Genomic DNA, 25,035 nt, shown 5'->3' with positions numbered 1-25,035 from the left:
GGAGTAAATTTGGTATGCCACAAATTCATAGCCACCCTCTAGAGCCAAACCAAACACCATCATCTCTCCTAGATCAAGCCCTGGAGTATAAGGATCCTATGCAAATAGAGGGAGAAATTGCACTAGATGCAGCAAATAAGGAAGGTACTGTGAGTGAACCCGCAACTCTGTCTCCTATAAAGCAAAGTAGTGAACATCCTGAGACATCTGCAAACCTCCAGGTATCTTCCCAAAAGGATTCTCTGGCTAAAAAGGCACATACACAGTTACTAGATATATCTTCTCAACAAGGTAGATCTATTAAAATTCGCCCATCAGCCACGACATCCTGTAACGAGTCAAACACCATATCCAATATCCAAGCTCTTGAATCTTTAAATGAGTCAATTAGAAGAGTACTATTTGGTGAGGACGTATTGACGGTAACAGGGAATTCGACCATTTTACGGTTAGAATATCCTGTTCAAGGTCCTTCAATGGATCAACTGCCTTCACAGGTGTTAGGAGAGAGTGCTGTAATCGCTGCCAAATCTAGCACATCACTTACCTCCCCAGGACTAATAAACCTGGATGCATCTGCGGATAGTGGATCCGACGTAGGTGCGAATTGGCAACCCATTGGCGATGAACCAGATTTACCTGGTGAGCCTAAGGGGAATGTATTTTCACAGATACAAAGGGAAGCTGGGGATCAGATGCCAGATATGAAGGCCCCAGTGCTCCCTCCGGAGATTCAAACTCTGGACGAATCATCTCCTGATGATAGGCAACTTGTCTCAGACAAGGATGGGGAATTGCGAACTCCCATTGCACCACTGCTGACCTCCTTAAGGATGGCTCCAGTGTCTTCTGCAGGTACACCTGGAACTCAGAGCTTTGAGAGGAATGAACTTGTGAGAATGAGTGACACACATGACCCAAAACCGAGTGATAGAGTGTTGAGTGATACACTGCGAGAAGCCTGTGAGACACCTACCATCCAAACTACACCTATAGATCTATCCAATTACGTCACTAAAGATTATCTCAAAGAGCAGCTAGCATTCAAAGACAGCTATCTTAAGGAACAGCTGGTTCTTAAAGATCAACACCTTCAGACAGAACTATCTCTCCGAGATCATAAAATTGCCAGTCTTTCCAATCAACTTGAACATCAACAAGCAGCATTCGCCAGTTTGCAGGAATTTGTTGAGCGATCTCTATCTCATACAAGGAAAGGAAAAGCACCCGCCAATACTTAGCCAAAGATCTCAGTTAGCAAGCAGGCGCCTATCCCGGTCTCATCTGAAGCAACTCTTGCCAGTACTGGGCCAAAGACCTCAGTCAATAAGCAACCGCATGCTTCTCTTGAGATCCCTGTCTCGACCTTCCATGCTCAATCAACACCAGCTCTGAAGGATAACCCAACTAAGGGGGAGAAAAGGGTAGTAGAACAAGAAAAAGTGGACACTACTGTTAATCTACTTTAAGATGCCTTTCAGACCACTAGTACGTATGATGTATTTGAAGAAGAGATGAAGGAAGAGTTAGAGGAGAGAATTGATGAAAGGATGCTCCTAAAGGAAAGATTCTCTAAAGAAAGTGCAACATCTCAGGGGGAGCAATCAGGGCATCTGAGCAGAATCATTACAACTCAGAGAAATCTGCTGTCTCAGATATATGCTCTGACACCCTTATTTTCTGAAGAAGAATTAGAAGAAGGTGAGATAGATGAAAGTGATGTTCCGATAGGGTGTGAGCCAAGATTTGAAAAAGTGGCTACGGAAGAAAGAATGATCATCACAGAGGATGAAGAATTTAAAGATGAAGATGCTTTCTCGGATGACTGTCTATCCTATGGAATCACAGAGAAAATAAATCGCTCTTATTTAGAAATTCAAGAAGAAATAGAAAGATCCAGAGCAAGAATTCAAAGAGCTATTCAAAGGAAAAGGAACAAAGAGGAGAGAGAAGCATATCATCAAGCTAACAGGAAAGGAAGTAAATGGGAAGAAACAAAGAAGAAAATGGACAAACCAGAAACATATCACTATTCAGACCCTGGAAACTTTAACCTGTTGAGAACTGTGGAGCACTACAGAGAGACATATATAAACATCCATGAGTTCTATGATCAGTTCAACAAAGTAATTACTGGAACTACTGTGAACATTATGAAGAATGGATGGAAGATCACTATCAATCACAGAGATGGTCTACAGATAAAAGTGTCTACAAGTGTACTGAAAAAGTTGAATATTATTGAATTGTTTGTCTTAGCCTCAAAGATCCCATGGTTGAAATAGAATGAAAATGAATATTTCAGAGACAGACTTTGGAGAATGATGATGGATGTATCTCCTCAAGCATTTATGTATCCATTTGTGATTAAACTTGTAGCGGGTGGTAGATTGCAGAATATCACCATGTCTGACCAACACATAAGAACCATTCGGTATCTACAGCTTACCTTTCTGGAAAGTCAACTAAGGAGCAAAAGAGCTAAACTGACAGCTCCAGGTGTTAAGAGATCTGAAGCAGATGTCAAAGCCGCTGAAGTTCTGTACGCTTATAGGCTCAATGACAAGATGATCAGAGACATAGAGAAGGATATGAGGGCAATCAGAATAGAATATCATGAGATGGTATTCATTAATGGAGAAGCAGAAATTGGTCTTCTCAAAGACACTGAACCCATAATCAGCATCGACAGTGAAGGAGAGTTAGTCTTTAGAATCAACAAATACAGAATCAGAATCAAAGACTTCAGGACAAGTGAATGAAGCTCAATTCAGCAAGCCTTGACGGATGTCAAACTGTCTACCTGTAAAGATGACAAGGTTGTTTTGATCCCTATCATAAAGATTCTTGACGAAGTAACGGAAGAAGAATCGATCAATGACACCAGCAGAGTAAGAGGACATCCAAAAAGGATAACAGACTTCGTAATGTCCAGAAAATCATCTCTACTGTTTGATCTGGTTCCTAAATGCTCTAAAGTCAAGTATCTTGAGATAATGCTTCATGAGCTAAACAATCCACCTCCAGTCAATGCACTTGAAATAGAAGCTCGTGATTGTGTACAAGATAGATTGAATGAGCTGAAAGAGTCTCCTCCAAAACCTTCAGGTCCTCAGAAGAAAGTCTCTAAGAGAAAATCCGTTCAGCCTCAAGAAGAAGAAGGAAGCAGGAAGAAGAAGAAGTCAAATACAAAGAAGACATAGAGTATATGTTCAGGCTAGAGGAACACTTCTTTGTAATTTATATTGTAAGAAATCTGGAAATGAATATGTAATCCAGAATGTATTTAATATCTTTATTTATTTTTATAGTTCGTACTTTTTCTTATTATCAGTTGAGTTATCCTTACGGATTTGCTTGTCGAACTCTAGCAATCAAATAGGGGGAGATTATAAAGCAAAATGTAATGTAACATGTAATCGAGGATTTATAACTCAACATGAAAATAGAAATAGATAAACTTTATTAAATTATGAAGCACATGAACTCTTCAAATGAAGAAAGGATAAACACAAAGAACCAAATGATGTGATTGATTTATTAAGCTCTCCTACAGATCATGGGAAGAAGTTCAGTACTATGTTCAAGCAGCCATGAAGAATAAGACATCAAGAGGCTTTAAGTATCAACTGCATGTATTGACTTCAAGTGTTACAAATCAAGGGTTCAGTGAAAGAAGCAGTGGATAAACATCAGTATGTAGCAACTCAGAATCATAAGATAAATTGAGTCAGGTTCCTCTCAAGGCTAGTTGTTTGTGAACCAGACCAGTGCACCAAACATCAGCATTCAAGAAAGTATTTTGATTCAATCAACAGAAGAAAAGTGATTGATACATTGAAGAATGGTTTGACAAAGAGCCAAAAATATTCTAAGTAAAAGACAGCTCTCTACCTGTCACCACAGGAGATGTAACCACAGAGAAATGGTATCAAGGCACCCCTGTCGCCACAAGAGATGTAACCACTGAGGTGTTGGAACAATTGCTCAAGGCAACTGTCGCCATAGAGGTTGTCGCCACAGGAGAGTAATTGTCACCACAGAAGCATGTCGCCACAGAGATTGTCACCACAGAGAACAAGACAACTATGTCGCCATAGAGCTGTCGCCACAGAGTATACTCAGAGAAGCCTTGTCGCCATAGAGATGTCGCCACAGAGGATACACAGAGAAAGCTTGTCGCCATAGAGATGTCGCCACAGAGATGTTGTTCACTGAGTTAAATGCAGCAAAGTTAAATGATTTGTGCGGACATGAATTGGCCAGCTGTTCATTTAATTTTGAAAGACTACAAAACTGAAGTGAATGTAATTCAATTCAGTTAGTTATCTTCTTCAGCGAACACAGACAGTTTACGAGAGCTCCATTAAAGCTTGAATTTATTATCCTTGTAAACAGAATGTTATGCTGCTGAATTTATTGTAGCTAATCAATACTTTGATTAGATTGTAGCAACCTCAAGGTTTATATTAATAAAATAATATATTCCTCGAATTGTTTTGTATTGTTTTTTATTCCGTACTTTTAACGAAGAACTTAAAACGAATCAAAAATATTGTAGGTATCGTATTCAACCCCCCCTTCTACGATACTTTGGGACTAACACCCACGAACAACAGTATACCCATTCTTATCGGCCTTGGCTTTCGCATAGAACTCGCGAACAACACTCATCGGTACAGCCTCAGGTGACTCGCCGAAAGTAATCCAACCCTTCTCTGCAATCATCGGTAACAACTCACCATCCCTCCCCGATGGCAAGAACCCCCTCTCCTTCAGAATCGGCTTAGTCAAAAGCTTAGCATACTCCTCCTCAGCAGCCCTATCCACCAATCGGGGCCTCGCAGCAGTATTCCTTGAAGAATCAGCAGTCGGAATGGTGTTGCTGCTCTCTACAGTTCGAGATCTCTTTGGGGCCATTAAAACTGAGAATAAGGGTTTGAGAGTTGTCTTTTGTGTGTAGGAAAGAGTTTGTAAGTTGAAAGTATATGGGAGGTATATGGAGAGGTTGTGTGTATATATAGGGTATGATTAAGGCTAGAATTAGAATAGGAGTGGGGTTTGTGGTTGATTTGTAGAAGGAAATCGTGGGTTAATAGGGGTTGTGGATGTGGTTTATTTTTTTTTGATTTTTTTATAGGATGAACTGTTTTTTCTCGGTACAGGTCCGCAGGCGGTCGCCTGGAACCAGCAGGCGGGCACCTGCTAGCACGCGGCCGCCTGGTCCTAGCAGGCAGGCGTCTGCAAGGTCATTGGAATTTTTTTTTCCTGCCCTCATTTTCTGATTTTTTTGGGTTTTTTAATAGAGTACTAAATTCTAAGGGTTCCTATGGTCTCATATCTTGGGTTGCCTCCCAAAAAGCGCTTCTTTTACGTCATTAGCTTGACATAGAGTACTGCGATCAAGTTGACAATAAAACGGCACTAACCACTTCCCGGTTTGCCGTATCCCCATAATAGTGCTTCAATCTCTAACCATTTACTTTGAATGCTTGGCCCGGATCATTCTCAAAAATCTCCACTGCTCCATGTGGAAACACAGTTTTGACGATAAATGGTACATACCACCTTGATTTCAACTTTCCAGGAAAAAGTCAGATACGAGAGTTGAATAGAAGAACTTATTGTCCCGGCACGAATGACTTAGGAGAAAGCTTCCTGTCGTGCCACCTTTTTACTTTTTCCTTGTACATTTTGTTATTTTCATACACTTGAAGTCAAAATTCATCAAGTTCATTTAACTGAAGCATTCGCTTCTTCCCAGCTGCATCTAGATCAAAGTTTAACTTCTTCAATGTCCAATAAGCCTTATGCTCAAGATCCGCAGGTAAATGACATCCCTTACCATAGACAAGCTGAAACGGGGACATCCCAAGTGGAGTCTTGTATGTTGTTCTATAAGCCCAAACAGCTTCATCGAGCTTCAAAGACCAATATTTCCTTGACGGACAAACGAATTTCTCTAGAATGCGCTTGATCTCTCTATTTGACACTTCAGCTTGACCATTAGTTTGTGGATGATAGGCAGTAGCGATGCGATGATTCACGTTGTAGTGTTGCATCATAGAAGTGAACGAAATGCGACCCTTCATCACTTATGATAACTCGTGGCGTTCCAAACCTAGTGAATATATGCTTATAAAGAAAATTCAGCACTAACTTTGCATCATTAGTTTGCAGAGTCTTGACTTCTACCCATTTCGAGACATAATCGACTGCCAGCAAGATGTACTGATTATTGCAGGATGAGATAAATGGTCCCATGAAATCGATTCCCCAAACATCGAAGACCTCAACTTCAAGCATCACATTCAAAGGCATCTCATCCTTTCTGGTAAGATTCCCAACTCTTTGGCAACGATCACACCTTAAAACGAACTGATGTGCATCCTTAAACAACGTAGGCCAGAAAAAACCTGCTTGAAGAATACAAGCTACTGTCTTTTCACCACCATAATGTCCACCATAAACTGTGGAATGACAGTCTCGTAATATCCCCCCCGTCTCACAGATGGGATACATCTCCTGATGACCTGGTCAGCTCTTTTTCTAAAGAAATATGGTTCATCCCATATGTACCACTTTACCTCATGCAGAAACTTCTTCTTTTGAGCCACATTCATATTAGGAGGCATTATATTGCTAACAAGATAGTTCACAATGTCTGCAAACCATGACTCTTCCTCTTGAATTGTGAACAACTGCTCATCCGAAAAAGATTCGTTGATCAATGTCTTATCATGTGAAGTAGAATCGGGATTCTCCAATCTAGAGAGATGGTCAGCTACTTGCTTTTCAGTACCTTTTCGATCCTTGATCTCTAACTCAAATTCCTATAGCAAGAGCACCCAACGAATAATCCTAAGCTTCGAATCCTTCTTTGAGACCAGATAGCGGATGGCAACGTGATTAGTGAATATTGTCACCTTTGTCCCAAGTAGATAAGATCGAAATATTTCGAAACCAAAAGCTATAGCCAAGAGCTCCTTCTCAGTAGTGGTGTAGTTCAGTTGAGCTCCATTTAGTGTCTTACTAGCATAGTAGACCACATGAAAGATATTATTCTCACGCTGCCAAGAACTGCTCCCACCGCATAATCACTTGCATCACACATCATCTCAAAAGGTTCTCTCCAATCAGGTGCCGTAATAACTGGTGCAATGATTAAACTCTTCTTGAGAGTCTCAAATGCTTCCAAAAATTCATCATCAAATTTAAAAGGCACATCTTTCTCGAGCAAGTTGCACAACGACTTAGAAATCTTAGAGAAGTCCTTGATGAAACGCCGATAAAAACCCGCATGACCAAGAAAACTACGGATTCCTTTCACAGAAATAGGTGGCGAAAGATTTTCAATGATTCCCACATTGGCTTTATCCACCTCAAGACCCTTACTAGAGACCTTATGCCCAAGAATGATGCTTTGTTGTACCATGAAGTGACATTTTTCCCAATTGAGCACCAAATTAGATTCCATACACCTTTTGAGCACCAAACGAAGATTATTCAAGAATTCATCATATGAATGTCCAAAGTCAGAGAAGTCATCCATGAACACTTCGACATTATTTCCAATCATATCAGATAATATAGCCATCATGCATCTCTAAAAAGTGGCAGGTGCGCCACATAAGCCAAAAAAAACTCTACGGAAAGCAAACGTGTCGAATGGACAAGTGAAAGTAGTCTTCTCTTGATCTTCTGGTGCAATGCAAATCTGATTGTAGCCCGAATAGCCATCCAGAAGAAAATAATACTCATGACCAGCCAAGCTGTCGAGCATCTGATCAATAAATGAAAGAGGGAAGTGATCCTTCCTCGTGGCTTTATTCAACTTTCTGTAATCCATGCATACCCTCCAGCCTGTGACTATTCGAGTGGGGATGAGCTCGTTCTTCTCATTTGCTACCACAGTAATACCTCCTTTCTTAGGTACACATTGCACGGGGCTCACCCAAGAACTGTCAAAAATAGGATATATTGTTAGGTCCCAATGTGTTTGTAGAAGGGGGGGTTGAATACAAACAGTGCCGAATAATCGAATAAATGCGGAATAAAAATGTGAAATAAAATTCAAGTTAAATAAGAATATTATTAAACTTGAAAGGTGTTACAATAACTGTATCGATTACAAGGAATTAATCTCAAATTAATTATCACAAATTTAGAATAAATTCGACATGAACTTTTTCTATTTTTGCAATAATTAGAATCAAATGCTAAACGCGATTTGAGATTAAGTTCTAGGGATTTTGATCCGCTAGATTGTCACACAAGAGCAAGATAAAGATTTCTAGTGGTTTGGATTTAACTTTACAAACTAGAAATGGATGATCTTGAATTAGCAGAGAAAATGAAATATTGCTTCTGCTTCTTTTCTTTTTGTTGTGTTCTTGACTTCTATTTGTTGGATATTGTTGAAATGGCTGCTTCTGTCTTTTTAATCAATCAACAGAATGGAATGAACTGGAATGACAATCCCATAGCTGGCAAGACTTTCGGTAGGACAATGGATTGAACTAGCAAGACAATCTGATTGAACTACAATGACTTTCGGTATGATAATCAGTTGAACTAGCAAGACTATCTCCTTCCCAGTAGAACTTTCGGTAGGATAATTGAAATGACTTGACATGATAATCGGTATGACAATCCTGATTGTCATGCTAGTTCATTTTCAATTGTCTTGCTGATTTAAGACTGTTTTTAATCCATTTAAATTTCTGAAAATTCTTAATATTAATTCTGAATTAATTAATCAATTAATTCAATTAATAAATAAATTAATCTTTGTAGATATAATTTATTTTCTTAATTAAATTATATGACTTAATTAATTAATAGAGAATTAATACTAACCTTGAGCAGCAACCATTCTTCTGAAAATCTTCTGAAAATCACTGAGAATTATGAATCAATTCCACCACTTCAATGTTGACACTCGATGTACTGTCTGGTTCATGAGTGACTAACTTCTGTGACGTTTCTTCATGTCTTGACTTTGATAATTAATTTTCTTCAGATTAAATCCTTGTAATTATCTGATACCCTGACGAGATCTCTGTCACTTGATTAAATCCACAATCTTGATTTATATCACTGAGGCATGATCAATTTCTTGAACTTCTTCCAGTGAATAAATTCCTCAAGTCTGTAGATGAGCCTTGTTTCTGAATCCTTTGACATATATTACTTTGCGAGATCTCTTTGACGGTAGATCCACTATTTACTTATTACATTCTTATTTGAGTTAAGTTAAATTCTCGAATATACAAATATGCTATGAAATATGCCTTACAATCTCCCCATATTTGTTTGTTAGATAATAACACACAAATACCTAGAGGATAACTCAACTAACAAATAAGAAAAAGATATAAACAGAAATGCAAAGTAAATAGCAGAAAAGTTCTGGATAACATTTAACCTTTTCCAGATTCCAAATAGATGTTCCTCTAGACTGAACATATCTTCAAGTAGTTTCATCTTCTTTTGTACAACCACATTTCCTGTTGAGAAGCACATATCTCTCTTGCTTCTCCCCCTATGAGAATCAACTTCCTTAGAGAATATCACCTTCGTTTACCACCTCTCCCGTACAATAGGATCCGCAGATAAAAACCAATGGTACTCCCCTTTTAGAAAATAGCTTCTTCCCTTATCAGAAAATCACCTTGTGTTTACCACCTCTCCCGTACAATAGGATCTGTAGTTACAAACAACATGGTGTGGTGTAGTGTACATGTTTGATCTTTTTCTTCCTTCCTGCTATTTCTCCCCTTAGTTGAGGAATCCTCCAAACTATTACTTAAGCTTTTATCTCCCCCTTAAAGAAGGAATGTATGCCATCGTCTGAAGGAGTTCTCATATTTCACTTGGTTGGAAAAGAAATAACAAGTAGTTTCTCTTTCTTCCTCACTGTGAGTGTGTGATTCTGTTTTAGTGTACCTCACATGTGTTTCACTCTTCTCTCCACTCGTGTTTACACTCATTCTCACAAGTGTATCACTCTTCTCTCATAGCTCCATAATCCAGCTGTACCTGCAAGGAAAATCACCTTAGCCATCCTTAAGGAGGTCACAGATGGTGCAATGGGAGTTCGCAAATCCCCATCCTTGTTAAACTCGTCAGATAAATCTGAGTCATAATCTACAAGTTGCTAGTTTCCCTTTTAGGGTTCCAGATTTGAATTCTGGGAAGGTAAACAATGATCCAACGAATTTAGCATAAAGATCAAAGTTCCCTTCTAATGTTTGTGAAGACATTTCCTTGTGACTCATCAGGTAATATCTGAATCATTGTCAACAAGTTGCCGATCTGCACCTATGTCAGATCCACTATCCGCAGATGCATCCAGGGGATTTAAGCCTGGGGAGGTAGACACTGACCACTGACATATGGCTTTTGGATCAGTATCCTCTCCTAACACCTGTAAAGGCAATTGGTCCATTAACGAACCTTGAACAATCGAATCTGACCTTAAAATGGTCGAAACTCTTGTTTTCGTCAACTCGTCCTTTATGTGTGTAACCTTTCCTTGTGCATCAAGAATTGTTTATGTTTGAGGTGGTGACACTACAACGGATACCCTGGCCGACAGGCAAATTTCAATAGACACACCCTATTGAGAGAATGAATCTAGTAACTATTTTTGTGCCTTTTTAGCCATTACATCTTTTTGAGAAGATGTATGGGGGCTAGCAGTTGTCTCGGTTTAAATACTACTCATCTACGTAGGAGACAGAGCTACTGTGTTGACTACAGAACCTTCCTTATGTGGTGCACTAAGGCACTATCTCCCTCACGCTCATTCATACTACATTTAGTGGTAAGAGAGTGTTGGTTGGTTCTGTTTTTGTGTTTGTCTTTACAGTCTGGGATAGATGTTGTGGGTTTTCAACCTCATGACTGTCAATGAAAGAAAGTCATTGGAGACTGAACCTGTATCACTGAACATATGGCAATAGAGAGATAAAATGTACTTAAGATCTATAATGAATGAAAATTATATATTTAATCTTTTGAGAGAAATGATGTACAATAGTGATTTCAAAAGATTTTAATGAAATAAGAAATCACTAATGTAGAAAGAAGTTTGATTTTCTCCTAAAAATCACTGCACATTTAAAATAATATGTTTGTGCCAAGTGATAAGAGAGTTAATAATATGACGACTCTACTAGTTCATATTAAACTGTAACTTCAGTTAGAGTGTCATACCATGTTCTTGACGATTACTTGAGTAGTACACCAGTTCATACCAACCTGAAGTGAGATTGTGAAGAAGAGATTGCATAGTCCAATAGATCTGCAGCTGCAAAGTCCATGAACTATGGTGCATTGACTTCCTCTTTTGACTCACCAACCAGGAGTACACTTGTACACATCTTACTAGAGTCCAATTCTAAGTGTAATGTGCAGCAAGTGCCTGATATGTCGTAATATTCTCAAGTCTCGTCACTGGTGCTATATGTTAGATACTGCTTCCTGATAATAACCTAGCACAATATACAAATTTACAATGATAACATTCCCAGCTTGCAAACAGCCATATCCCTCAGATAAACCTTTGCTGTTATCTCCAAAGGTAATCAGGGGGCCAGCTTTCTCAACCATATTTGATAGCAGGGCTCTATCTCCGGTCATATGTCTTGATGATCTACTGTCAAGAATCCACACTACCGGTTACACCTATTTAATGCCCTGTACTACAAATGGATTAGACCTTCTTCGGAACCCAAACTTGGTTGGGCCCGGCATACTTGTAGAATTGTTCTTTGTCAGGCAAAACAACATTTTTAATTTTAATGGTCTCAACATCCTCAATGACTGAACATTTGACCTTGTAAATAGCCTTAACAAATTTCTGTTTAGGCTTAGGCACAAATGTCTCCTTTCTAGCCTTAGAAGGACTGGCAGTCTTAGACCTATCATGCTTCTTATTATTCAGATGCTGACGAGGAGTAGTCTTATCACTAGAAACATGTTTACCATTAAAATAAGCATACATCAATTTAAAAGCACAAGACATACAATTAGCAACACTACATGCTTTATGAGAGTGATTAATAGCAGGAAATTTATGCATGGTAGACATGGCATTTTTGTTATCCAACTCATGTGTGTCTGAGTTAGTCTTAGTTGCTTTCACAACTTTGACTGGAACTTTCGACTCACTTGACTTGGAAACAATCTTCTCATTAGCATGATCCTCAACACGTATTTCTTCTTGAATAACAGAAGAGGTCGCATCAAATGGTTCAGCAATTGATGACTTATAGAGGGGTTCATCAACACCCTTAAGCACATGTGGTACTTCCCTCCCTTTAGCACAGACATGAGGAGGGTAGTTTATGCCTAATTCTCCAATAGCAACACTGTAATCATAACCTATTCCAGATGTTTTATTAACAACTTGCTTACTGTAGAACTCTTTAGCCTTCGAACAAGAATTGAAGTAGGCTCTAACCTTAGTCTCAAGACCGGTGATCTTGTCCTTGAGAATAGTTTCGAGTTTTCTATAACAGTCAACTCTATTCTCTAGAAAAGATACTTGTTCTTTTAATTTGTCTTGATTAATGTGCACAAGTCTTAATTCATTGACCTCTTTCTCAAGGTCTGTGATCTGTAAACTTAACAGTTCATTATCACGACGTGCACAATCTAATTTACCTCTTAGATGATAAACCATTTCAGCATCCGAAAGTTTTACCTCTATTCTTGATGATGAAGCTTTTCCATCAATAGCCATAAGCGCAAGATTTCCTTCTTCTTCATCTTCACTGTCAGTATCATCCCAGCTTCTTCCCTTTGCCAGATAAGCCCTTTCAGAGTTCTTTCTTACTTGATTTGGCTTCCTACATTCTGTGGCAAAGTGTCCCAACTCATTGCAGTTATAGTATCTAATGGTGCTCCGATCAACCATCCCTGTTTTGTATCCACCACTGCTGGTGTTAGAGGATGAAGATCCACCTTTCTGGAATTTGTTGTAGTTGGACTTGTACTTAAGCTTGGGATTCCTCTTGAATCTGACATTGGAGAATCTCTTGACAATTTGGGCCATTGACTCATCTTCCAATTGCTCCAGCTCTTCCAAGGAATAAAAATCATCACTGGATTGATTTGTAGTAGGAGGATCATATTCTACTACTATCACATTTTCCTCAGCCTTGGAAACCTGTACCATTCTCTCCGACTGTTGAGATTGTTGTTGTTGTTGACCTTCAGCTACAAGAGCAGTAGATGTGCTGACCATTCTATCTTTCCCGTAGACTTCCTTCTGCTGAATCTGCTCCAACTCATAGGTTTTTAACACACCATAGAGTCTATCCAAAGAATCTCACTCAGATCTCTAGCTTCTCTAATGGCAGTGATTCTATGTTCAAGATGAGTTGGCAGTGTTAAAAGGAACTTTTTGTTGACCTCCCTGATTGAATAATATTTCCCATTTATGTTCAGGTTGTTGATCAACGCATTGTACCTCTCAAACACTTCAGTAATTCCTTCTCCTGGATTTGATTTAAAATATTCATACTCAGAGGTTAGGATCTCCAACTTGTTCTCCCTAACTTCCTCCGTGCCTTCATTAATCACCTCAAAAGTTTCCCAGATGTGTTTGGAATTTTTACAGTTCATCACATGTCTGTTCATCAAGGGATCGAGGGAATCAACTAAAATTAACTGAAGGCTGGCATCCAAGGAGGCTTCTTCTTTTTCAGCAGGAGAAAAATCCTCAGGCTCTTTTGGATAGGTTCTAGCTTTGGTAATCACAACATCATCTTCTATCACCTCTGGTTCAATAACCATCGGAGTTTTTGGACCCTTCTTTAACAAGTTCAGATATTTGGGATTTGCAACTTGTAAAAATAATAGCATCTTCTTCTTCCATATGATGTAATTTTCTTTATCAAATAGTGGAATTTTAACGGTTCCAACTTTTTGTGAAGTCATTATGAATTTTTGAATAAATAAAAATTCAAGGAGTTGAAAAATCACAAAAGTCTAGGATCTTGAATTGTTCGTTAATCAGAAGGCTCTGATACCAATTATTAGGTCCCAATGTGTTTGTAGAAGGGAGGGTTGAATACAAACAGTACCGAATAATCGAATAAATGCGGAATAAAAATGTGAAACAAAATTCAAGTTAAATAAGAATATTATTAAACTTGAAAGGTGTTACAACAACTATATCGATTACAAGGAATTAATCTCAAATTAATTATCACAAATTTAGAATAAATTTGACATGAACTTTTTCTATTTTTGCAATAATTAGAATCAAATGCTAAACGCGATTTGAGATTAAGTTCTAGGGATTTTGATCCGCTAGATTGTTACACAAGAGCAAGATAAAGATTTCTAGTGGTTTGGATTTAACTTTACAAACTAGAAATGGATGATCTTGAATTAGCAGAGAAAATGAAATATTGCTTCTGCTTCTTTTCTTTTTGTTGTGTTCTTGACTTCTGTTTGTTGGATATTGTTGAAATGGATGCTTCTGTCTTTTTAATCAATCAACAGAATGGAATGAACTGGAATGACAATCCCATAGCTGGCAAGACTTTTGGTAGGATAATGGATTGAACTAGCAAGACAATCTGATTGAACTACAATGACTTTCGGTATGACAATCAGTTGAACTAGCAAGACTATCTCCTTCCCAATAGAACTTTCGGTAGGAAAATTGAAATGACTTGGCATGACAATCGGTATGACAATCCTGATTGTCATGCTAGTTCATTTTCAATTGTCTTGCTGATTTAAGACTGTTTTTAATCCATTTAAATTTCTGAAAATTCTTAATATTAATTCTGAATTAATTAATCAATTAATTCAATTAATAAATAAATTAATCTTTGTAGATATAATTTATTTTCTTAATTAAATTATATGACTTAATTAATTAATAGAGAATTAATACTAACCTTGAGCAGCAACCATTCTTCTGAAAATCTTCTGAAAATCACTGAGAATTATGAATCAATTCCACCACTTCAATGTTGACACTCGATGTACTGTCTGGTTCATGAGTGACTAACTTCTGTGACGTTTCTTCATGTCTTGACTTTGATAATTGATTTTCTTCAGATTAAATCCTTGTAATTATCTGATACCCTGACGAGATCTCTGTCACTTGATTAAATCCACAATCTTGATTTATATCACTAAGGCATGATCAATTTCTTGAACTTCTTTCAGTGAATAAATTCCTCAAGTCTGTAGATGAACCTTGTTTCTGAATCCTTTGACAGATATTACTTTGCGAGATCTCTTTGACGGTAGATCCACTATTTACTTATTACATTCTTATTTGAGTTGAGTTAAATCCTCGAATATACAAATAGGCTATAAAATATGCCTTACATATATGATTCTTGCATCCAGCCACTTTAGAATTTCTTTCTTCACCACTTCTTTCATAATAGGGTTAAGCCTTCGCTGTTGCTCAACAGTCGGCTTGTTACCTTCCTCTAGCAGAATCTTATGCATGCAGTACAAAGGGCTGATCCCTTTTATATCTGCTATAGTCCATCCGATGGCCGATTTGAATTCTCTTAAAATCCTCAAGAGCTTGTCCTCATCACTACTTGAAAGGTTAGATGCAATAATAACAGGCAAAGTAGATGTATCACCTAAAAAAGTATACCTTAAGTGTTCAGGCAATGGTTTAAGATCCAAAGTAGGTGCTTCCTCAATAGATGGTTTGAGCTTTCCCTCAGCATTCTTGAGATCAGTATTACCAAGAGATTCAAATGGCATGTTTAGCTTTCATTTCCAAGGAGAAGCATTTATATATTGTAACTGCTCATTGTCTTCCTTATCATCACTGTCAAATTTCCCCAATAAGGCTTTTTATAAGGCATCAGACCTTATCACATGATCAAGTTATGAAATAATTGCAGAATCGACCAAATCCATCTTGAAGCACTCCTCATCTTCCGTGGGGAATTTCATCGCATTGAACACATTGAATATCACATCCTGATCTTGCACCCTCATAGTAAGTTCTCCCTTTTGCACATCTATCAAGGTATGACCTGTAGCCAAGAAAGGTCTTCCCAAGATTATGGGAATCTTCTTATCTTCCTCGAAATCCAGAATGACAAAATCTGTAGGAAAGATGAGCTTGTCTACCTTTACTAGCACGTCCTCCATGATGCCTCGTGGGTATGTAATAGAACGATCAGCCAATTGTAGAGACATGTAGGTGGGCTTTGGATCAGGCAAATTCAGCTTTTTGAAGATAAACAACGGCATCAGATTAATGCTTGCTCCCAAATCGCAAAGGCACTTATCGAATGACAACTTTCCAATGGTGCAAGGAATGGTGAAGCTACCTGGATCCTTAAGCTTCAGAGGTAACTTTTATTGCAGCACAATACTGCACTCTTCTGTTAGAGCAACGGTATCAAGATCATCCAGTTTCACCTTCCTTGAAAGAATACCTTTCATGAATTTCGCATAACTAGGCATTTGTTCCAGAGCCTCAGCGAAAGGTATGTTGATGTGAAGTTTCTTGAACACCTCCAGAAACTTACCAAACTGCTTATCCAGCTTTTGTTTTTGCAATCTCTTAGGAAAAGATGGTGGAGGATAGAGTTGTTTCTCCCCTGTATTACCTTCAGGCAGAGTGTGTTCAATTTCATCTGCAATTTCATCTGATTCCCCCTCTTTCTCCTTTTGCTTTTCTTCTTCATCTGTAATTTCAGCTTCTCCATCTTTCGCTTTTTCAGCATCAACAACTTTTCCAGACCTTAAGGTGACAACTTTGACTTGCTCCTTAGCTTCCTTCCTGCCTGGCACTTCAGTATCGCTGGGAAGTGTGCCAGGTTGACGATTGAGCAAGATATTGGCTATTTGACTGATTTAATTTTCCAAGGTCTTGATGGAAACAGCCTGACTTTTGCACAACAGCTTTAACTCCTCAAAATCAGCACTAGAAGGTGGAGCAACATCTCCTTGTTGAGGATATGATTGCCTTTGAGCATATTGCTGAGGTTGCTGGAATCCAGATGGATTAAACTGTTTACTTGCCGCTTGCTGATATGGTTGCCGAACAACATTCTGATTATTGCTCCAGCTAAAATTGGGATGATTTCTGTTATTAGGATGATAAGTAGATGGCACAGGCTGCTGCGGTCGCTGATAATTATTCACATACTGAACAGATTCATTAACAAGAGAACACTGATCTGTAGCATGAGAGCCTGCATAAAGCTCACAGAAAATAGCTATTTGATTGACTCCATAGTTGGCTAAAGAATTGACCTTTATAGACAGCGCTTGGAGCTGCGCTGTAATAGTTGTAGCTGCATCAACTTCCAGAATACCTGCTACCTACCCAAGCATCATCCTTTGAGTTGGGTTTTGATACTCGTTTGCAACCATAGTTTTAATAAGATTATAGGCTTCAATATAGCTTTTGGCCCACAAAGCGCCTCCAGAAGCTGCATCGAGCATGGGCCTAGATTGGGCCCCAAACTATTGTAAAAACCAGTGATCACCATCCAGTCAGGCATACGATGATGTGGAACTTTCTCAATATCTCTTTGTAGTGCTCCCAAGCTTCACACATAGATTTTCCTTGTTGCTGCGCAAACTGAGTAAGAGCACTACTCATAGCTGCAGTCTTGGCCATTGGATAGAACTTCACCAGAAACTTTTGCGCGAGATCTTCCCAAGTAGTGATGGACCCAGCGGGTAAAGAATGTAACCAGTCCTTAGCTTTGTCCCTCAGAGAGAATGGGAAAAGCCTCAGCTTGATAGCCTCACCAGTAACACCATTATATTTGAAAGTACTACAGATCTCGACAAAATTCCTGATATGCATGTTGGGATCTTCAGTCGCAGCACCTCCGACAAAAACAAAATTCTGCACTATCTGAATAGTGCCCGGCTTGATTTCGAAAGTATTGGCCTGAATAGCCGGATGAATGATGCTTGACTGAATGTCATCAATTTTAGGCCGAGAAAAGTCCATAAGAGCTGGATCAGCTGGAACTATACGATCACCCATTGTTACAGGTTCTTTCTTCTCACTATCTGTATTCGAATCTTCAAAAACTATCTTCTCCGTAAAGTCAAGAGCTGAATCTGTATCCTCAACCGTATCAAGATTCCTCTTGCGGGTGCGAGAACGTGTTTGCATAAACGCTCGCTAGAGTACCCGAAACACAACCGGAAACAATAAGTAACAAGTCTTAATCAATGAATCCTAATGACCACTGATGGCAAGTACATAAACTAAACAAATTAACACCGAGTCCCCGGCAGCGGCGCCAAAAACTTGTTAGGCACAAAGCATGCGCTAAATAAATCACACAAGTATACGCGTTCACAAGTAATATAGAATGATTTCTAGTTCATTCCCACAGAGACTCTGATTAATTATATTTAACTAATACTTACTCACTAATGTATGATTACTCTTCAATGTCAAGACAATAACAATTAAGGCTGATTAACTAATATTAACTATGAGAATTAAACACTTAAATTATCAATATTAAACACACATGAGATCATAACTTCATTCAATAGTCATTGTTATTACCCTTAGCATGTAATGGTGATGATATTAATTGAACAACACGAAACTGATAAACGCCAACTTTCATTGTACGAATACCATTCTACCAAGCATCCATAATTAAGATAGAAGTTGAATAGACATCAATTATGTTGAGATCCTATATGTCTACAGAATTTGACAACATAACGATTTAAGCACAAGTTATTCATTATGATTACACAGGGCAAGTAAAATGGTTAGAGTTACCCACTAATCATGCATACAATACATGAACCTATGCTAGCATGGTAAGTTCTAAATCTCAAGATTCACTATCGCTTCACAAGAGATTAACACGCTATCTTATATGTTCACGACGCACACAAGACGAATAAGCACAACCTATGCTAGATATCATACAATCACCACATACCAAGGTATTAAACAATTAACTAAAAAAATTCATAGTAAATCCGCTATGACCCCATGATCACGATTAGCCCATGATAGAACTCATCATCACCATGGGTTCATATGAAAACATGATATAAACACAACGATATAAACTAATAAAAATACTTAATAAAAATAGAGTACGTCACAAGAGTATTAATGTTCAAAGAGTAAAGAAAACTAGCATCGACTGTTACAACGAATTAAAAGAATCACAAGATAAATGTATGCTTCCTCTTCTTCGTTGTTGCGTGCTAAAACGGTATTCTTGATCTTCTCTCCTTGTACTTGTTCTTTGCTTGTTGTGAAAACGTCTCTCAAATAGGTTTATATAAGAGTCCACAAGAAACAGCGCTGTCAGAAGCCCGATAGAACTCAAATTATAAAATCCAGAATTTAAATTCCCGCACCCAGGCGGCCGCCTCCTGTCTCCACGCGGGCGCCTCCTGGCAGGTGGTCGCCTGCTCCTTCCAGGCGGGCGCCTGCTACCTTTTTGGAAAAATAATATTTTTCACTTCTGATTTTGCTGATTTCTTCGCACAACTCCCCGCAACAAATCCCAAGTACTTCCCTAGGCTTATTATGATGAAATCTCCCTGATTACGCAAGTTATACCCTGAAACGCAAAAACACTAGAAAAACGCATCAAATATATAAAATACTTGATTTCAAGACATCAATTCAAGCCATTATAAGACATTCTAAGTGGTATAAAATGCCACTTATCAGCCTCCTTCCTCTCAGGGGAAAAACTCATTTTCTTTTGCTTCACGATCTTTCGTTTCGGATCTACGTTCAATTTATGAGTGATCAGCCCCGGGTCAATGCCAGGCATATCAGCTGCTGACCATGCAAATACATCATTGTTTTCTTGTAAAAATTTCACCAACTTCCCTCGAAGGGGCTCCTCCAGTGATGCTCCGATGAAAGTCACTTTCTCGGGATCCTCGGGAGCCAAAGGGATCGGGATCAAGTCTTCTGTTGGCTTCCCTCTTCTCTCATCATTCTCGCGAATATCCATATCTTCGATAGGTAAAACCTGCCCCCAACTCCATCAGCCCTAAGGGAGGCTACATAACAACTCCTTGCCATCTTCTGATCTCCTCTCTCTTCTCCAATTCCGTTTTGGGTGGGAAACTTCATCACTGAATGGTAAGAAGAGGGGACTGCCTTGAAATCATGTATTCCCATTCTTCCCATGATTGCATTGTAAGTTGATCCAGCCTTCACCACTACAAAGTCCAACATATGTGTTGCTTGTCTTGGCTCCTGACCTATAGTCATAGGAAACTTAATTATCCCTTCCACGTGGCACTCAACTCCAGCGAAACCATATATTGGCATGTCAGTTAGGGTTAATTGAGAATCATTGTAACCCATCCTTATAAAGGTATCATGAAGCAAGATGTCCACCGATGCTCCATTGTCTATAAGGACTCTCTTCACCGGGTTGTTCCCTATTTTTGGTGTTATGACCAGGGGATCGTCATGAGGAAATTTGACACTGTCTAAGTCAAAATCATCAAATGTCATTGTCACTCATGTCCTAGCCCTCTTTGGGGCTTCTCCGACAATATGCATGACTTATCTAGTATATGTCTTCCTCGAGTTTTTATATGAACCAGCAGTAGTCGGTCCTCCAAAGATTGTATTTATTATTGGTCCTCTAGGTTTGGATCCCCCAAAAATTATGTTTATCATCGGCCCTCGGGGTTGGGGGTTTCGCCCCTGATCATCTTGATCCTTTCTACGATCATCAAAGTTCTTTTTCCCACTATTATTCCTATCTCCCCCATCTCCGATATACTTGCTCAGCCTTCCTTTTCGAATGAGGAATTTAATTTCATCCTTCAGTTGTCTATACTCATCGGTGTCATGGCCAACATCCTTGTGAAATCTACAATATTTTCTTTTATCTAGCTTAGCAGGATCAACCTTCAGGGGTTTAGGCCAACGAACATCCCTATCTCTTTCGATTTCCATTAAGATTTGACTTCTAGGAGCATTCAGTTTAGCATATTCGGTGAACTTTTGTCCAGCTCCTCCCTTCTTTGGGGTTAATTCAGAGTTTTGCTCAGTTCTAGGATATTTGTCCATGGCATTATATTCTAGATCAGTCTTTCGCCTCTTGCCACCAGCGGGCTCATTATTCACCACCGTCTTCCTCATGGTTTCTTCCACTTTGATATACTTTCCTGCACTATCTTGGAGCTGTAACATACTCTCAGGGGGCGCTTGGAAAATGACCTCTTGAAGAATTCATCCCTAGTTCCCTGCTGCAGTGCTATCATAGCTACCTTGTCGTCAAGGTCTGGGACTTTTAAAGCTTCTTTGGTGAAACGGTTCAGATAGTCTCTCAAGGACTCCTTTGCTCCCTGCATAATGCTCATGAGGGATGCTGAACTTTTCTCATGCACTCTCCCGCTAATGAATTGCTTAATGAAAGCTTGACTTAAGTCTCTAAAAGATTCATTTGAATTCGGAGGCAAATGACTGTACCACCTTTGAGTCATTCCCGACAGGGTTTGAGGAAAGGCCCGACACTTAATAACATCGTTCACGGGCTACAACAACAACGCATTAGAGAATATTCAGACATGATTAACGGGATCCACAATAGCATCATAGGCTTTGATAATGGGCATTTTAAACTATCTTGAGATGTGGGCATTCATTATTTCCTCACTGAACGGTGGGGTTGGATCGTCGGGATCTCCTAGGGGCATTAGGTCACTTGGATTGCCCCTTGGGATAACAACCCATCTTGGTATTGGACCGTCGAGGCCTATAATCGGAGGAGGATCTCTCCTCCTCAGAGGAAGTAGGGGTCTTGGGGTCAGGTGCGCCTTCAAGTCGGGCTTCAGCCTTTGGATCTCAGCTTCATGAGCCCTGATCCTCTTTTGTACTTCTTGGGGATTCGTCCTTCGGGTGCTCCTGGGACGCTGGTTAGCATCAGGCATCGGTTTTTTACCGGCACACTTCCTTCTTGGAGCCACATCATCATCCGAAAATTCGGAGTCTCTTTCAGTCTAAGGTTCAGAGAATTCTTGGTCCTCCGGAATAGGAGCCAAACCGCGTATGTAGTGGGGTGTCTGCCCTTGTGCTTCACTCCGATTAACATGTCCACTTCCTCCAACCTCGGGGTATAGGGGCATCCCGTAAGGGGGGTTAGTGGTCACAATAGCTGAATACTCATATCCAACGGGTTGAGGATTCACAGGAGCATGTAGCTGCTGAAATTGGGAATTCGTCCCTTAAGGAGTCAGGGGATTCGTCCCTTGTGGCTGTGGCTCAGTTGCTCCTATTAGAAGAAAAAAAATTAAAAAAATTTATGCAACTACATTTATAAGAGCATTAAAGTGTGTGCCGAGCCCCCGTCCCCCAATGTAAAGAATTGAGGGGGACGGAGGGAGTACTAGGGTTAGGAGACTTGGTGGACAAATCTCAGATTTAGAGTGGACTTTGGAGTCCTATAATGCAGGAAATTGAATCCTTATCCTATGAGATTTCTTGGAGGCCAATATCCAAGGAGTTGTGTCCTTATTTGGACTTCACTTATCAGCTCATTTTTTTCATATTAATTAATTACGAAATTAATTAATATTCAGGACTTTTAGGCCTTTATAAATGGGCTTTTTTGTCAGCCCTATCCGGGCATAATTAATGCGATATTAATTGTGTAACCAGGGTTTATTTTTCTCCCTATCAATATTTTTATTTGAATAATTATTCATTATATATAATCTTATATCATATACATACCAATAATTATTGTCTTGTATTGGTGATTTTAATCGAAGAGTATTTTACAAAAATATCGTATCAAATTTGAAAAAATACGTATTATATATTTTATTTTTTGTATAAGTGTATACATGATCATTATATATTATAAATTTGATTTACTTTTTTTTTCTTACAATTGTATACATGATCATTAGAATTTATTAACTATTTCTTATATGTAATATCGTAAATTTTAATATAACGCTTACTTTAAAAAGTATAACATCGTTAATTAAATATATATTATGTTTTAACTCATCTATCCTTTTCGTAAAATAGTAATACTGTCCGCAAGGGTTGGCTCAGTTGGTTAAAGAGGGGATAACTATGTTCTTGGTCACAGGTTCGAATCCTACGGGAGGAGAATTTATGATTATGCCTCCTGAGCCAGAGCAATTCGCTTAAATGCGATTTACCTTGGTTCACGTGATTTGCAGGCTATTGCGTGAGCCCGTATTTGCAGGCTATTGCGTGAGCCCGTAGGGTTTACCCAGTGCGCACTCGAAAGGTAGCGTTTGCGGTAGTAATACTTATTTTTTTTTTGAAATATATAGGTAACTGATCAGCAAATATAAACAGAAAAATATGATTAAAAATGTTATTCTATAACTCTAATGCAACAAATACCTATTAAGTGTATGATCACTAACAAAAAAGACATATTGGTGTAGTAGTATCGAAGTGTGCATGTTATCGGTTAGACTCAAGTTCAATTCTCATTAACAATTTTTTTAAGTATATTAAACATACAGACAAACCTGTTATTTCACTGAGAATAAAAAGTCTCACCAATATTATGTTCATGTTCTATTATTTATAGAAGAGTTTACAAATTTGCTATTTTCTCCAGACCAATTTTATCTCCCCATGCCAAACAATTTACTCAGACTAAGCCTATTTACACTCCCTTACCAACTCACCTATCCCCCATTCATCACTGCCACCGTCGTCGTCGTCATCAAGGAGACTGCTCCACATCTCTCAACCACCCCATTCATCACCATTGTTATCGCCACCAAGAAAATTGTTCCACATCACAGCCTCCCTATTTCCACCACCATCTTTCAACTCCATCGATGTTGCCATTCCTCACAGTTCTGTCACCTAAACTTCAACCATCTCTACTGCCGCCACACTACCACCATTACGAATCCAATCACAAATTATTGAGAGATCAATAAAAACTAATCCACTACGATGAATTGACGATAAAATAAATATTGTCAAGAAATGTGGTTGCATTTTTTGTACATAATGATGGATACTTATAGATCTAGTTTAATTATAGTTCGTGATCTAGTGTACTTATAATTTATTTTGGTGATTTTTTATTCGATTCTGGATGATTTTATGTTAAATATTTGATAATTTATGTTGAATTATGGTGTTATACGATAATGGTGGGTCGGTTGCTGATCGAAGTTGATGAAATGAGTTGGTGGACGATCTGGTGGGTAGAGGTCGTGATCGCATCTGATGATTTCTTTTTTCTGGTAGTGATTCGCTGTTTTGAAGGTGGTCGAATGTGGTGATTTTTGGTTTTACGGTGGTGATTTTTGATTTGACGGTGGTGATTTTTTGATAATGGCCGGAGGTGGTGGCGATTCCCGAAAATGATGGTTATCGGTGGTTTGAGGTGGTGGTGGGGTGGTAAGTAGAAAGAAAATTATGAAGGAGGTGATTGTTGGAGATGATGATGAAAATTAAAATGAGTGGTCCCAATTAAAAATTGATTTAAATTTGTGTGGTGGAGATCAATTTTTATATCTCACCATAAAAAAGTTCTCATGAATGGTTCTTCGATGGTAATTTTATATTTTCAGGTGTTGATTTTTAATTTTTCAGTGATAATTTTATTTTTTCGGTGGTGATTTTTGGTCTGACGGTGGTGATTTTTCAGGTGATCGCTGGAGATGGTGAGGGTCACTAATGATGGTGGTCGGAAATAATGGTCGTTAATGGTGGTCGGTTTAGAAAGAAGATGGCCCAATATTAAGGCTCTATTTGGTATTTCTGTTGTAGACAGCTACATCAGTTTTTTGCTGAAAAATTGTTAGAAAGGTTTTTGGTAAATTCTAAAAGCTGTTGTCTGAAAAAGCGTTTTTGGTTTAAAAGCTGTTGTTAGTAAAAACATGTCCCGCCATGCCTTTGGAAACAGTTTTTTTTCAGCTTTTGCAGGAAGTAACTATCAGTTTCACCATAAAATCTTCTCAAAAATATTATTTTTATATATTATATCTCAAAATATGTATAAATTAAAAATAATTACCAAACAATTATCTAAT

General features: G+C 38.6%; 1 long non-coding RNA gene across 1 annotated transcript; it reads left to right on the top strand.

Moving 5' to 3' along the window:
• The first annotated feature begins 23,544 nt into the window (after positions 1-23,544).
• On the top strand, positions 23,545-24,883 carry LOC141692987 (uncharacterized). The gene is made up of 2 exons (XR_012562979.1): positions 23,545-24,555; positions 24,651-24,883. It is a non-coding gene; the product is annotated as an uncharacterized LOC141692987 (long non-coding RNA).
• Positions 24,884-25,035: the final 152 nt, after the last annotated feature.

The sequence above is a fragment of the Apium graveolens genome, chromosome 10, assembly GCF_009905375.1.
Source record: "Apium graveolens cultivar Ventura chromosome 10, ASM990537v1, whole genome shotgun sequence".
Lineage (NCBI taxonomy): Eukaryota > Viridiplantae > Streptophyta > Magnoliopsida > Apiales > Apiaceae > Apium > Apium graveolens.
The sequence above is the reverse complement of the archived record's forward strand: the minus strand, read 5'-3'. Positions and strand labels throughout refer to the sequence as shown.